Consider the following 17388-nt stretch of genomic DNA (forward strand, 5'->3'; position numbering starts at 1 on the left):
ATCGACCCGGCCTAATGTACATATTCCGAAACTTTTTTTATTTGTAAAGGCTCTCAAGAAAAACTAAAAATTCATATAAAATTACGCGCAATAAATGGAAAATAAATTTTCTTCTATAAAAAATTTCTTAAATCGGTATGCAGCTCGGTACATCTCGTCGCTACCATGTCCAACTATCGAATGTGAAAATCGGCACTTTTCAAAATTTTGATTTGCCACTAATAATTTTATTTCGTATAGCAGCATTGCTTAAGTTATTGTTTTTGACAACTTATTTGTTGGTTAATGACTGCAAATAGTTTTATAGAAAATTAGAGACGAGAAATAATACTTTCATAAAAATTTAAGTACATACATAGATTTAAAAAGCTGCTTGAATACAAAAGTTTTATGAAAATGTCACATTAAACAACTGTCTAAATCTACGTTATTTTTTATAAATAAGGCCGTAAACATTTCCTTACATCGTCAATTTCCATATTCTATTTTTACTCTTTCAATATCACTGACCAGCGCTGCAAACGATATCAACTAGTAGGCTAACAACCAGAATTTAAATTTAATACGCAAGTACTTACCGTACTACAAGTATACAGAGAGTAGATTTGCTACTCCCTTTTGGCAGCAGCAAATCTCTCTCGTACGCGATGAGAGAAAGTAGAGTACGTACTTTGTTGGAGTAATAGCAAGCAAGAATGATAGAATACAAAGATTGCGCCGATAGGGGTGCAAAAATTTTTCGTTCTGCGCATCTACGTCATAATATAAAAGTTGTTGTTGGCGATCTGTCAAATCGCATACAATTTCGACGAAAAAAAGTAAATATAGCATAAAATTTTGTTGAAAGACTAAAATAAAACAATCTGGTGGCAATTTATTGAATCGAGAAGACGGTAAATTTATTTTGTGTTTCTTTTACATTATTTATATTATTATTTTATTTCAGGTAGTGAGTAGGGCGTTCAAATAAAAATTGCATTCTGTGGCCGCCGTTGCGCTGGCAAATGGAACGAGTAAGATTTCCAAATGAAATTGAAGCCACAGCAAATAGTGCATAGCTCCAAGGCTTGGAAACAAATATAGAAGCTATGCGATGCCAGAAAGACTACAGAGAATCGAAGAGCGCTAACCAGGAAACAGCGTAAAAGGGCCAATTCGTTGAGCAAGGGCGTGCTCATAGCATGGTAAGTAGCATCTGCGACAATACATTACTTTTTACTAACTTCCAATGCGTACTTATTTCAGGAAATACAATGCAAACGGTGCCAACATAAAATTAAACTGCCAAGGCATAAGCACGAAATTTTACCTGAAACTGTGACGCCTGCCCACAGCATCAAATAAGGATATCGTTCCAATGAAACCCAATATTAACGACGATGAACTCTTTGCGAACGCTCCGGGTTTTCATCACCGGGCTTGTAAATTGATGGCACGGAGCCTCGTTTTAACAATCTTCTTTTTGCATAACCTTAGAAATGTTTTAAACACTTTCATTAATATAAACACAATAAACGAAATAAATAAACATCCTACCCACTTCAAACTGCAGACTATTTTCAAAATCTTCACTTGCAAAGTGATGCATGCAAATATAGCAAGTTTTAAATTGGAAATCCTTGCTTTGCCGGCAGAACTGGATCCACTTTTTCCTAAGTTCTGGATCTGAAGGAAAAGTAAACAAACTGCACTCTGCCACCGTTTTTCCACATTTCGCAACTGCGCACTTCATTTTACAACGTTTTTATTTTATAACTTTAACAAAAATATCACAAATCAATACGTTTTCCTCGCAAACCAATACGTTCCCCTCGCAAACCAATACGCTTCCCACCAAAAATTTTATATTATGACGTCAACACTCGAACAGCTGATTTGTAAACAAGAGTAACGGACCTGCGCAAAGCGCAATCTATTTATTCTATCATTCTTGATAGCAAGTACGTCAAGTATTTACTCTCTCAACGCCAAGTAGTGTATGTATGCAGGGTGGGCAAAAACTCGGAGTTCAAGCGAGCGAGCGAGCAAACTCCTACTCAATGCCTCGCAGACAACGAGGCGCTCGCAGCTCGTACTCGTAGCAGCAATGTGGCGAGGCACGAGAAGTTTGGCTCGCTCGCCAAACGAGCGAGCGCTGCTTGTTTCCTCGCGCTCCTATTAAACGAGCGAGGCTGTTGTGTGTTGCCTCGCTCGCAGTGCGAGGCGAGTAACTATCTGCATACTCACTCTGCTAGGAAAGACGAGTGAGCGACGAGCGAGCGCTCCGAGTGTACTATACAACACATGCATTTTTGTGCATAACAATGTGGGAATGTATGTCAATAGATTATGTACGAAAGTATGTTAATAATTGTATGTACATATGCATATATATATGTAAAGTATTATATTAGGGCAGAATTTAAAACAACAAATAAAATTGATTACATACATAAGCATAGATTATGGAATGAATTATTTTTTAGAGTCATATTCATACATGTGTACACACATAGCATGCATATTTATATATGTTTGTATGTACGTATTTATGTATATATGCATTTATGTATGTATGTACATATGCATGTATTTTGTCTTTACAGAGAAAAGTAAGTAACGAAGATATTATAATCCAAGAATGATAGAATACAAGATTGCGCCAATCGAGCTGGGAGCAACTGGCCGTGACGTCAAAAAATACCAGAATGAGAGAGCAAGACGAACTCGACAAGAAAAAGAGGAAACATCGACCAAAAGGCAGTGTTGCCAAGTTTTGACTTTGAAAAAGCACCAAATTTGTATTGATGTATTTTATGTACTTTATATGAATACATAATTTTATTGTAAGGACGCCGATTCAAAAATCAATGGCCCGTAGTCATAGTCAAAATAAAGTCGACTTTAAAGTTAGTTGCAGCTTTTTGACATAATTTTCAATGGGATATCTGTCAAAAAAGCTGCAACTAACTTTAAAGTCGACTTTATTTTGACTATGACTACGGGCCAATGTTTCTTGCACAACGGTCGATTTCTTCTGGCATGATTGAAGGTGCTGCCACATATTTCTTTGTCACATATTTGATTGTCACTGTGCCATGATTTTGTTTAAATTTTTGTAAAATTGCTTACCACACTTACGATTGCTATAAACTTTGCTTACATTTTTTTAAGATTTTCTAATTTGGTGTCTTCAAACTAAAAACAAAAGCACCAAACACGCACCAAGCACAAAACTCATAAATTTTCGCGTTTTGAATACCCACTAAATTTGGTTCGAAAAGCATCAAGTTGGCAACAGTGAATGTAAACAAAAGTATTTTATGACGTCAGCGATTGGGTGGATGCTGTCAAATCGACGAAGAGAGGGTTAGCGGTCCGCGAATGGCGCGACCTTTATTTTCTGGATCGTGATTATAATCGTTTGTGCCGCAGAAACAAAAAACAAGTAAGCACAAAATAGTTTGCTACTTGTAGCAGTTATGCTGTATAGCTGATGAATGAAATATAATCCTTGGTGAAAAATTTATTTGTGGCCTGTTGTTGAAGGACATATGTATATATGTATGGACATGTAGACATGGGAAAATTTGCGTAAACAAAGAATAGAGACCGGTTTGCATACAAGTTTGGCGTTGCGGTGGCGTCGAATTTCAAAGCAGCCGTCCACATATCCAAAATTTGGCAACGCTAAGGCTAACACAAAGCAGAAAGATCGCTGCGTCGGTCGCCAGCTGTTGCAAATAAATAAAATGAAATGAAATGTTTTTTCCTTTTAATCAAATGAAGGCAAGAAATATTATTTTTCATGCAATTATTGATATGAAATATTAATTTATCTCTCGTTAATATGTTAATTTAGTGGCCAAAGTAGTCTCTGCCAAGCTTCATTGTAGAACGCATACTTTTAACTTGCGTTCTGTCAAACCAACGCCAACTACAAAGTCAACGCGAAAGTTCTATGTGGACCAGCCTTAATTATCAAATAGTAGTTTGTATTATCCTACATACATACATATGTATGGGGGCTAAACCAGGAACATTCATTTGAAAATGCTGATGTCCTACTCATTTATGAAATGAAAGACAAAATATTGATTTTTATAAATATTATATTCTCATTTATACATATATAACATCAAAAAAGCAAAATCGCTACAGCGAAAAAAGTGTTTGAAAAACCGCATAAATTCAAATCCGCATAAAAAAGAATCGCATAAAAAGAGACCTAAGTTTATAAGTTGAAATTTTATAAGAAATTATTGAACATTAAAAACATTATACCTACATAGATATGTATGCACATATGTGCCTACCTAGTAGATAAAACTGGTCAAAACAGCACGAGTCTATTCTTCTGTGCATGAGAATATATACATAAATAAATACAAACATATGTATGTATATATATACATATCTGCATGCGTGCATACAATCCTTTACTCGAAATTCTTAGTGGCTGCAATTTTTATCCCATACATTTCTGCCGACCAAACAACGCGTTTGCCTGTCTAATCTGCTTGCCTCATTTTCCTCGCTCGTCTGCTGCTGCAAATGAGTGCCTCGCTCGCAACGACGCCCTCGCGTGGGCAGAGGTAATGAGCAACTCGTTTGCTTGCCGCTCTACTCTTGCGCTGCCCTCGTTTGCTTACTCGCTCGCTGGCTGCTCAGCGCGTGCGCTCGAACTTAACGAGTGCTCATTTGCAAACAGCCTCGCGTGTTGCTCGTGAGTTGCGCTAGCTCAGAGCAAACTAACGAGCGAGCGAGGGGCTAAAATGAGGCAAATCCGAACCCTGTATGCATGCGGAAAAAGAGTAACAATGTGTTGGGAGTAGAGTACAATGCAAGGAGTACTTATCGAACGAAATGCGGCAAATACACTTGCGCTGGACTCTAATATATACACATAAAAATATAAACATAGGCAGGTAGAAGGTCGAAAGCAGGTTTGAGCGAAAGGGAATTGACCGCAAAATGTCTTGAATGTGGCCATAAATATGCTAACTGCTTCAAAAAGATGTGCATGTTTGTGCTTTTTGTATGTGGCCCTAATTGCTGTATGCCAAGGAAAGAAATATTTTTCGGAAAATGACTGAACGCAAAATATACACATCCTTGCGGTTTGTTACACCTTGTTACATATAAACGCATACATACTTACATAATCTCCGGCGCTCCACACGCAGCCAAGCCTAAATACATCTACTACAGTTAGATACATATTTTACAGTTTACCAACTGCACACTGATATATCTGTACATATGTTTGCTGGTGCAGGCTATTAAAAAGCTATCAAAGTACAAATAGATTTTATAATTTTGTTCAAATACAAAGAAGGAAGTATGCATGCTGGGCATTACATTTTTAGAACTTACGCGTGTGTAAATACATGCGCATTTTAGAAGCGCAGTACATTTACTTTAGCCGAGTGTAGTTATACATAAATGTGTACATTTGTATGTAAGTATGTACATACGGTGGTATCACATATGTAGATAGGGAAAACACATTTCTTAGCAAGTTTGGGGAGTCTTCTTGGTTTAAAAAATGTTTGTTTTTTATGAACATGAACATTGTAGCGTTACAAAAATTCGATGAATTTTAACAAATGTTCATAAAAATTTTAAATTTTCAATTCATATTTTTCTGAATTTTTTTGAGTAGATATGCAGTTTTGTTGCTCATTAAATTTTAGTATAACAAAATGTAAGTTTGAAGTAGCTACCTAGGACTTACCGTTGACAATTTTTTTGCTGGACAACTTTTTTGTATGGGGTAAGTCCTAGCTGCTTCGAAAATGCATTTTGTTACACTCTAAGATTGATAAGGCTACGAAACTGCGCACTCAGAATGTTTTTACAAACAAACATGTTTTTAGTTACAAATTTCGATGAATTTTTGTACAAAGTTTGAAATTTTGACTTACATGGTTTTTGTTAGATAAATAGTGAGCTACACTTTCATACAAAAGTAATAAACCTTAAACGAGCGAAATTGAAATACCAAAGAAGGCTAAAACTTCCTGTAAAATGGCTGGCCTGCTGTGTAATTAGCATAGTTTAGGAAGTCTCAGGTAAACATAACGAACTTTTATTACTCTGGTTGCTAGGCCACTGGTTTAGAGATATCTGAACTATCGGTTAGGAAAGGCTCAGACGAGGTGTTCTTGGACCCGCAACCAAAAAAAGCATTTTGACCAAAATTTGATGCAAATCGAATCCCATTTGTGTCGGCTATCGTAGCCAACATCAGAAACTGGAGGAATATGTATTCCGCTCAGCAATGATTGAGTGGAGTCAAGAGGTTGCAAATAAGCTATGTAGGTGTAGATCGGCTTGGACTTTGCGAGATTGCTGGCTGGTCAATTTTCGTGTCACAAGCACCTGACTGTGACCAATATATGTACGTATAGGATAACCTCACTTGCCTCTCCTGCCTCGAAGATGATGAGATGCTCGAAAACTTTTTGTGCTTCTGCTCCGCTTTCACAGGGATAAGGTATGAAGCCTAGAACCGTGATGAGTTTGGAGGTTTTTATGAGATGGTAAAAGTAATCTCGGGTTAACCGCTATTAGAAAAAGCGTTGTGTATCTTTCTTATCTGGATTTTGAACTGAATTTCAATCTGCGTGCTTTCGAGTTGTTGCTCTCTAGTTCTTTTAGTTCGCTAGTCGTTTTCACCACAATACTATAACCTGCAGCTCTAACCAAGCGGCCATTGAAAATATGTAAGTAAAAACCCACTTTCTGGTACATTCATGCATTTTCGAGTAGTTTCCACCGCTATGCTTTTTTGATTTCTACCTACCACTCTTTATTCTACTTTACCTGCATTGGCATTGAAACTTAAGTGAAGTGCATTACCTTATGCGAACTTAGAGGTTGGCAATGCAATAAGTGGTTCAGAATTTTTTATGAATTTGCATACTTTTTTAGTTTTGAAGTGTTTTTTTTTCTTTCAAACATAAATATTTCGGTTATTATTTCTTATTTGCGTTCAAACTTTTGTCGGTATACTTGTATTTGCATTCCTTCACTTCCAAGCTTCCCCAAGTATGCTTTGTAGTTAGAAAGCAATGAAAAAAAGAAATTTAAACTTAGCCAGCAAACAATTCAAATATTACTAGTCTTTTGATGTACATATATTAATAAATAACAATAAGAAGTCGTTCAACGTAGCACAAAGTACATAGATCTTAAATATTGATATTACAATAAATGTTTGCAAATAGGTTTCTAAAATTAATATTATATCAAATACATACCTGCATATATACATATATTATACATATGCATTTACTTTGTATTTCAATTGTTTACATTCATTTGCTTTCCAGTAAAGTGAAAGTGCTAAGAAAAAAAGTTTGTGCTAGCATTTTATATGTATTGGACAATTATTTAAAAAGCTATGAAGGAAAGAGATTTTTCTCTTTTATTTGATACCCATATGTTAATTTTTTCAATTAAGCATCTCTTCGAAATTGCAAAGTCCTTCAAAAATAAAAAAATACTGACGTTAGAGAAAAAAACCAAACGCAGTTTTACTATTTTCGGCAACTAGTTTCGGGAAATTATTGATTTTTTCGTGTGTAAAATAGACTTTTTTAATGTTCGGCCCTTAAAAAAAAACTAGCCTAATAAAGCTTTCTCGAAACACTTTGCGTTCGGTACCCATCTTGGAACATTTAATTTAATTTATATATTTTTAGTTTTAACATTTTAGAGAGGTGACAACCCTATTGAAAAACATTTCTAAATCAAAAATTTCTCAAATTCATACCTTTCGTTTGAAACCCCTTATTGTAATAATAATTTATTTTGTCAATTTATGTTAACTGAATTTTTCAGAACAGGTGGCAACTATCTATTTTTTAAACGATTAACGTATTATAGCGAACAAATAAAATAAGTATTCAAATCGGTGAAGCCGTTTTCGAGTTTCAGCGAGGCTTACGCACAGCAATTAATTTTTATATAATTTTGAAAGTGGTCTAAATAATTGTAGGTCTGTTATTCGTTCAAATTTACCAACCAAAGGTAAAAGGTAACGATTAACAGATTTAGTTACAAGTAACAAACCATTTAAGCACAAAAGGTATGAAATAACTTACACCACTTTCAAATATATGTATATTAGGGCGGGCAAATTTTATTTTCGACATCGTTCCTAGCAGATTCGGATTCTACATAAAATTCGAAGAAAAAAAGCCCTTTAGACCATAGTTCTAAAATCAATTTCGAGCCTGCGCAATTTTAAAAGAAATTATTTTTAATTAATTAAGTCCATAATCAGATTAATATTTACTAAAGTGTTAGGAATGTTTTTTTTTGTAATAAAGAATTGTGCTCGGGAGTTTTGTGATATGAAAAATTCATTTCTGATATCTATTTTTTATTTAAAGAACCGCAAGATGGCGCTTCAAAGCAAATCTACTATATATTTGTGGAAGTATGTATGTATGTATGTATCAGATTGCAGCCTGAACGGATGTATAGAATCGAATAAAATTTTGCCAAAGTATTGCCATGACTCCTGGACCTATAATAGGTTAAAAAAATTTAAACTCGCCAAGGGGGGGAGGGGATGAGGGATACCTCCCATAGTGAAAATTTTTAATCAGCTCTAACTTCGGAATTATAGTCACATGAACTCGAAATTTGAAATGCACCCATACCTATGTTAGGTGCTTATGGAAAGATATATGTATATAAATGAGTTTGTAAAAAGGGGCGTGGCACATCTTATAGGTGTGGAATCTTTTATCAGCTATAACAGCAGGCAGTATTAGTGATCTCATTGTATTGGATTTTGAAGATTTGTTATAATTGATCAAAGTTAAATTCAAATAAATTATAGATGATATGAAGTTCACCGGGTCATGTTCTAGTCTTTAATATATACTCAGTTAATATACGGATTAATATTTACTAAAGTGTTACGAACGTTATTTTTTTAATATAATAAGAAACAAATAACTATAATTTAAAGGAATGACACACAATGGCTAGAGTCGTCGCATGTGTGTATTCTTTCATATACATATACATATATGGGCCGTTCTTACGGTTTATATATTTTTCATCCACTCGCTTATTCTTTACCGAAAATTTTAAATAAAAATTTAACAAGTTTTAACCGCTGATACAGTACAGGTAGCAGTTTAAAATGGGTAACTGGGTAAACTTGATAAAGAAAACATATTCTCTGGCTAAATTAAGTAGCCTGCCCGGATAACATAAAATCCCAAGCTTGATAAACATTTGGTGTTATAAAAGTTTTATAAAGCTCTACTTGTAATTAGGAAAAATGCCGAAAAAAATTATAAAATTGATTCATTGATTTATTGATTGATAAAAATAGAGAGTGAGTTATGGCTATGACAATAGAAACTAGAAAAAAGATACCTCGTGTTGAAAGCAAAAAGGATCTAAATCCAAAAAAAATATAAATACATTGTTAATCATAAAAAAATTTATGATTCGTAAAATAATTTTAAAATCTTGTAAATTTTTTTTTGGTTTTTTAAAGTTAAGGGTAAATAAAGCCTTAAACTTACAGTAACGAACAAAAGTATTGGCACAGTAAATTTTACGCAATATAGGCAAAGTATTTTTTAGAAAAATTCCAAGTATGCAGTTTAATAATCCATTCAATTTTAGTTTATCAAAGTGCAGGTTTGAAGTTGCTTGAAAATCTGAATATAAAATTGCAAATTAGTATGCAGATTTATCGAATTATCCTGAGTTTTTCACAAAGTTTACACATTTGATTTTTATGTGTTTTAGTGTAGTATGAACTATGTTTTTATAAAAAATTATCGGAAATAAATTAAAAATTTTGCATATATGTAATGCGAAAATTTACTGTGCCAAAACTTTTGTTCGACACTGTACATATAAAAAAATACATACAGTAACTTCTCCTGTTACAATTTGTAATTTGCTTTGTAGGTCAATCTTGCGGTTCTTTAAATAAAAAATAGATATCAGAAATTAATTTTTCGTATCAATAAGCTCCCAAGCACAGGTTTGTATTAAAAAAAATATATCCGTAACACTTTATTAAATATTAATCTGCATATTTTATCAATTCGTCGGAATATGTTTTTATGTATGTTACCGCGTAACTTTGGACTACGTTATCCGTTTTCTATAATTCTTTTTGAATAATTCTCTTTGAAGGTGGTTCCTCAGAGGTAGTCTCCTACTAATTGAGTGTAGATCCGATAATTGGGCCATGAAGAAAATAACGGTACTCTTTAATTTGTATATGAGAATTGAAGTTGGTTTTGTTTTTTTTGTTTAAATTTTACTCCAGTGTCCACAGCTTCTATAAAAGAGTCGTAGGCCATATTTTTTTATTAGTTCAATTGTGGAACATTTGTATGAACTGCTTCGGCTAATACTTCGGCTTTTGTTCTCTTTTTATATCGAGGCTGTTCGATGGGGTGATATCATTGCCAAACATGATAGTACTTTGTTTGCCATCAATAAACACTATCTTGGCGGAGTTACAGTATTCCACATTGATGCGGGCCTCAAAAGTTTTGAACAATATTTGCGAGTATGGCTTTTAGTTTTTACCGCTCAGGTAGGTGGCAGGCCTATAGAAAATATTTCTTAATCAATAATTTTTCAAATACTTTTCGCTCGACACCTATATTATAATACATACTTTATCTTATTAACTTAATTGAATTAAATTTTCGAAATTGGTGGCAACTCGACTAAAAAATATTTTCAGTAGTAAGCCTTCTTAAACCCTTTTAATTTGATACCCATATTGCAATATTTAATTTATCTTATCAATTTTATTTAACTAAATTTTGAAACAGGTGGCAACCCCCCTCAAAAATATTTTTGCCTGTAAGCCTTCATAACCTCTTTCTTTTGACACCCATATTGCAATATCTAATTTATGTAATTAATTTACTTATATTGGGATTTTTAAACAGGTGGCACCTCTCTATTTTTTCTGGTTTTAACAATCCGGATATTATAAAAAACAAACCAAAAAAAATAAAAATATTCAAATCGGTCAAGCTGTTTTCAAGTCTTAGCGAGGCTAACGGACAGCAATCCAATTTTATATATAAGATATCTTCTTTTAAAAATGCGCAGGCTCGAAATTTTTCTTTAGAGCTATGGTCGGGAGGAATTTTTTTCTTAGAATTTTATGAAGAATCCGAATATGCTAGGAACAATGTCGAAAAAATCGATCCATACAAATTGACCCGCCCTAATGTATATATATATTTTTAAGATACAAAATCTTGAAAGTGTTACTAGAGTATGTTAATTGAGAAAAATGTCATTTCGTATCTTTCCAGATTCCAGATCTATACTTTAATGAAGATCTAAAACGAGATTTGTCTTATAAATAAAGTGGGTTGAAAATTGTATACGCTAATTAAGCTTAATTAACCATAAAAAATTTCCATTCTTGGGTATGTCAATTTTGACTTTACGGTTTGTGTATTGAACAAATAGCACTCAGCCGGAAGCTCCTTACGTTAAATATCGATTTATAAAACTAGCCTGAAATGGGAGTGCTTTATAAAAGAGGGAATCGTTTTGAAATAAGACAGCTTTTACTTTGTACTGTAAAATTTGGACAAACCGACATACGCGGTTTTGTAGTTTCAACGACGATTTAAGTTATTAAAGAGATTTACATACATGTGTACATATATACGTACGCACATACTCCTGTTTATGTAGTATGAATTAAAAGACATGCAGACATATATTCTACCAACAAAAGCGTCTTTCTATGAATATACCCATAGATAATATTAAACATGCAAACATTATAATAAAACTTAAAGCCATTCATAGATACACAGCAGAAAAAAGAGATTGTATGGCATCAACAAATTATTGAAATCAATTCATAGCTTAGCTCCAAAGCGAGTTATAAAGGGAAAAGGAAAAAATAACAAAATAAAAGGATTTATTTCAGCACAACCAAGCTACCTTACAACACACACACACACATATATGCACACAAACAAGTGCGTCGTTAAAGGATATGCGGACAAAAGCGCATTCAATGCTTATAGAAAAAAATGGAAACAACAGAAACGTATAATGGGATAAAAGGTGCGGAACTCCGAAGGATCGAAAAAAAAGGTTCAAAATCGGCCATTATGAACATTTGTGTAAGCTTTGCTTTGGTTTATTTTATTTTGCTGTGCCATTTCTGCTTTTTAATAGAAAGGATACAATACAATAAATGCATTTAACTATGTAGAAATATTGGCAAGCGAGCTGATACACATATAACCATATGTATATATACATATTAACAAGTATGTATGTAGGTTGCCAGGTGTCTAAAAGCCTATTTAAAAGCCAGTGGAAAAATATTTGCAGAGTAATAAGCTACATAGCAGTCTTTGTTGGTTGGTTGTTAGCCAAGGAACATTTCCAAGAACCGACCCTATCGCTTTCACTAAAATGAATGAATATTCATCGAAGGTTGTCTGCTCTCCGCCTCTCTCTCTCACCCATGCGGCGCTTTCAACACAAGAAACAAAGGTCAATTGGTGGCAAACGGACGAACAATCATCATTATCGTTAGCACACGATGTCAACAACGGCGCAAAGTTTGCATCTTTATTGCTTTCAGGTTGTTGTTGCTTTTTGTTTGCGTACAGCTCTGCAACAATTCTGCGAAATTTGCTACCGGAAAATGTAATTTTCAAATGTGTCGAACACGAAAAATTTTGAGTTTAGACCATGGACTTGCCGCAGCAACCCTTTTCAATGCTTGTAAAGCGCATACATATATACACATTTACATACAAAGGTATATCAATTTATTGTGTCTACATAATTAAGTAAAAAACGTGTTCTTCCTTCCATTTACCTTCCAAGAATATCTGCTACGCTATTTGTTTGTTTAGCGCTGGCGGTCTACTTATTCAAGAAATAAATAAACAAAAAAAGAAAAATTTAAACAAACGTGAAATAATATTCGTTTTGTATACAGAGATTGCAATATTTAACTAAATACAGTCATCGTTAATTGAAATGGAAATAATTCTTTGAGGTTTCGAAGTATGTGTGCCGGACAGACAGACATGGCTTAATCGATTTCTCTTTTCATTCTGAGCATTTATGTATACATATATCTCAAAGATCTAATTCCAAAAATTATTTAAAAAATTTCGAAAATTAGAAAAACAGTAAGAATCGGAAAGAGAAAATTCTGTAGAATTAAAAACCATTAACACTATTTGGTTCACAAGGACGAATAGGTATTGAAAATGTCCTTTTAATTAGTTTATTTTTTAAGCGAATAAAGCGAAGGACGAAATTCGCGGATGTGGTCGAGTGCTTATTATTCTTTATCATATAGTTTTTTCAAAAGTTATTGTAAAATTTCAAGGATATTCAATGATAAAATGTAAAAAGGGCATTTTCAATACCTAATCGTCCGTATGCACAAACAAATTTAATCGGCCATAATTCTACAGAATTTTCTCTTTAATTTGATAGTCATAGGGGTTTTTTTTAAATCATTTTTTGAAGAAATTATATTTTTAAAATTTCAAAGTCCTTAAAAAAAATCCTGACGTCAGAGACAATAGAATAGAAACAAATAGAAACGTAGTTTTACTATATTTGGAATATATAAAATCTTTTATGAGTAAAATTTACTGCCGCACGGTGTATTAATAGAGGCGCTTACACATATGTAAGTGTTTGGCCGAGCTTCTCCTCCGATTTGTGGCGAGCGCCTTGATATTGTCTACAGTTTTACGCCGACTCCGAACGGCGATTGTATTTTCATGTTAAGCTGTTTTTTCATCGAAGAAATAAATTCGGAGGTTTGCCATTGCCTGCCGAGGTGCGATCGCTATTAGAAATTTTTATTTTTTATTTTATTTTAACCACTACACCACAGCGGCCGCCAGTATTGAATATACTTGTGGATAAATAAGGCCATTTTTTACTTATTCTACGCCCAATTTCCTAATTTCATTTGGCCCATACACCGATATTTATGCACACACATTTAATATGTATGTTTGCTAAAAATTGCAGCAATTTTACTGTTATACATACTTCTTCAAAATGTGATTAAGTCGAAATTGCATTATGTACCATACGTTGGACGTACATTAAATAAGTACAACGTGTGTCATGAGTAACATAAATTTGAATCAAAAACACGTTTACTATTTAGGCGCACTCGTAAATGACAAATTCGTGTTATATCGTGACATTTTCCATCAACTCACAAACATGCCCGCACAAATGAAGGCATCCACTAGTATATTTGTAGCCATTTCCCTTCGTGTAAATATTTGCATGTCAGCCTGCGAGTAATTTGAATTATGTCACACACGACAGGCCAACATCGCGATAAACATGGCGTATACGTAACAATGAAAGGTTTATTATTTTTAGTGTGTTTTTTTTTGTTTTTATAATTTGGTTGAGTGCAATTTTTGCCCTTTCACATGTGCTTTAATATGCTGCTGCATGCAATGGCATTGTATCTTTTGCAAAGCTTTCTTTTTGTACAAGTTGAGAAAATGTCCATAAAATTGCTGTCATCAAATATTTATGTATGTGCACAACAATAAAGTTTCAAAATTGACTTTTGTATAATTTATATTGTTGTCACAATGTTGGGAAACCAAAACTTGCGTGGCTGGTAGATTACTGCTAGGTTTATACAACAATTTGTTGGCTCTTTTTAAGTAATGTTGATTTTATAAGCTTTTATTTAATTTGCTATGTCAAAGTTTGCAATCAATTCTTAACCAACTTCCTGATGAGCTAGAGACTTGAAACTTGAAACTAAGCTCAGAATAGTGCACGACACTTTTCTAAAGTACGCCGGGCAGTCGCGTTATCCGTCCTGCAAAATCTGCATCGCTCATGCGAGTAAATTCCCAGTTTGGTTTCAGCCTGCAATGTCCTGTCAGGATTCCTGTAAAAATTCTTAATTTATTCTTTGATAAGCTCATACATTCTTTAAAGCGTTTTAGACTATATGTTCCTAAAGGCGCTTTGGACTGCTCTAAACCTGGTAGATTATCCCCGTAGCGATTTCTTTGAGCCTCTTCCTCTAACCGGACAAAAGCAGTGAGTGCCGGATTTGGATATCCGATCGGCTATCCGGTAGACTGCTGGCCTTAAGAAATTTCACAATTATCCAATACGTAATTCAGAATATAAAATTCCTCCTCTGAAGTCCAAGTTACAAAATAATCCCGTGTTAAAAAGATAACTTTTTCGTCTGCAACACTAATTTATCGATTATTTTTGGTAAATAGAGGAAAAAAGTCAAAGATAAAAGGTAAACAACAATGAACGCCACTAAGCAAAAGCGCCAAGTTGATGCATTTTTATTAAAAATGGGTTGATGGTGAACTATTTTGAAAATATCTGTTAGCATGGAAAAACCAGTTGAATCATATGAAAAAGACTGAACTCTAGTGAAAGCTTCTATTGACGAGCGAGCTCACCAGGATATTTGTCAATGATGTGGATAACAAAACGATGGGAAGACAAGGCAGCAACCGTACAAGAAAAAGGGCAGCGATTTAGAAATGGAGAAATATTTACAGCTACCTCTTACACCCAGACAAGAAATTATTTTAATTTAGTGGAAGCATAGTCGCAAAGAATTTACAAATATGTTTACTCTGGCAATGAATTCAGAAAGTGTTTGGTGCATCGGGTAGCATTTATATTGCAAATAGAAATATGTACGTTTTTGCCCGCTATACTATAAAAATTGTTAATTTTAAGCACTAAATAGACACTATTAAATATCTTCGTTTAAAGTACAAAACCGCGTATCAACATAATGCAAAACCGCGTATGTGAGGTTGCATAAATTATTTTGTAGAGAGTAATTACACTCATATTTCAAAATGGTTCTCTCTTTTATAAAGCAATCGTATTTATGGCTAATATATTTCAGGACGAATGGATAAGACTTGACCCAAGAGCTTCTGTGAGGAAATCTTAATTTTGCCCAAAAATGTAATTTACGCGGTCTTGCAGAACGACGATACGCGGTTTTGTAATTTAAACGACGATATGATTATAAAACTACAAAAAAAAAATCGGAACTAAATTTTTAAATTGAATCTTCAATAATCGAAATCCGGAAATCCTGACGGATTTTAGGCAATATGACGGACACCCGGCACATCCCTAATCGGGACTCGTTCGAGATTTTCGTTATATTTATCGATCTTGTTATCGATATTGTTTTCGATATACTTATCGATATTGTTATCGACATAATAATCGATTTTGTCATCAACATATTTATGAACATCTTAATCGATACTGTTATCGATATAATAATTTATTTTGTTATCGATATTTGTATCGATTTTGTTTTCGATATTTTTATCGATTTTGTTATCGATATTTTGATCGATGCTACTATCGACTAAGTAATATATCTTGTTATCGATATCGTTATCAGTATATTTATCGATACAGTTATTGATATAATAATCGACACATAACATTGTGATTACACGATTTGACATTACATCACATCACATGATATGACATGAGATCATCACACCACAAGATATGACATGCTATGATATTATATGACATGACATGACATCCTCACATCACTTCACATGAAATCGCGTCACATTGCATCGCATTACCTGACATCACAGCACATATCCTTTTATCAGTCATCGCACCTCACATCATCTAGGTGAATATGTGGATGAAGAAATTATAAAAGCAAATATGAAGACCAAGGTTAATTTAAACAATTTATTTTTATAAGAACAAGAGAGTACAATTATTAAGTTATCAAGAGAGCATTAATTATTACCACTTCACTTTATTAATTTTTATACCCGAGCGCACTTGTGCACAAGGGTATATTAATTTTGTTCACATAACGGTTGTTTGTAACAGCCAAAACGAATCGAGATAGATATAGACAAATGTATACATAAATGATCAGGATGAAAAAAGAAATCGATTAAGCCATGTCTGTCTGTCCGTCTGTCCGTCCGTCCGTGTACACGATAACTCGAGCAAAAATTGAGATATCTCAACGAAATTTGGTATGTAGGCTTCCCTTAACCCAAGGTAGGTTGGTATTGAAAATGGGCGAAATCGGACTTTAACCACGCCCACTTCCCATATAACGGTATTTTCCAGAAATACGAAAACTGCGATATTTTAGTAACTACTGAAGATAATTCACTCAAAATTGATATTTACAATAATTTTAGACGAAAAATAAGAATATTATAAATTTTTGGAAAATGGGCGTAGCCACGCCCACTTATGGTTACATGTGTATAACTTGGTAACCGCTGCACCAATTTCTTCCAAACTTGGCGCAGTTGTGGGCCTTCACACAGCATACCAAATGGCCGAAAATTTTTATAATCACTC

The 17388-nt window shown here is 33.8% G+C and overlaps 1 protein-coding gene and 1 long non-coding RNA gene across 2 annotated transcripts in view; both read left to right on the forward strand.

The window, feature by feature from the left end:
• The first annotated feature begins 697 nt into the window (after nt 1-697).
• Nucleotides 698-1800, forward strand: LOC118741115. Its single transcript, XR_004993230.1, has 3 exons — nt 698-893; nt 947-1184; nt 1246-1800. It is a non-coding gene; the product is annotated as an uncharacterized LOC118741115 (long non-coding RNA).
• A 9507-nt stretch (nt 1801-11307) lies between these two features.
• Nucleotides 11308-17388, forward strand: part of LOC118741116 (mediator of RNA polymerase II transcription subunit 15-like) — a 117154-nt gene continuing 111073 nt past the window's right edge. Inside the window, exon 1 of the mRNA XM_036472950.1 lies at nt 11308-11364. The gene's annotated coding sequence lies outside the window, so the exon portion shown is untranslated. The remainder of the gene's footprint in view (nt 11365-17388) is intronic.

This window comes from Rhagoletis pomonella, unplaced genomic scaffold (genome assembly GCF_013731165.1).
Source record: "Rhagoletis pomonella isolate Grant_MI unplaced genomic scaffold, Rhpom_1.0 Rhpom_scaffold_00006, whole genome shotgun sequence".
NCBI lineage: Eukaryota > Metazoa > Arthropoda > Insecta > Diptera > Tephritidae > Rhagoletis > Rhagoletis pomonella.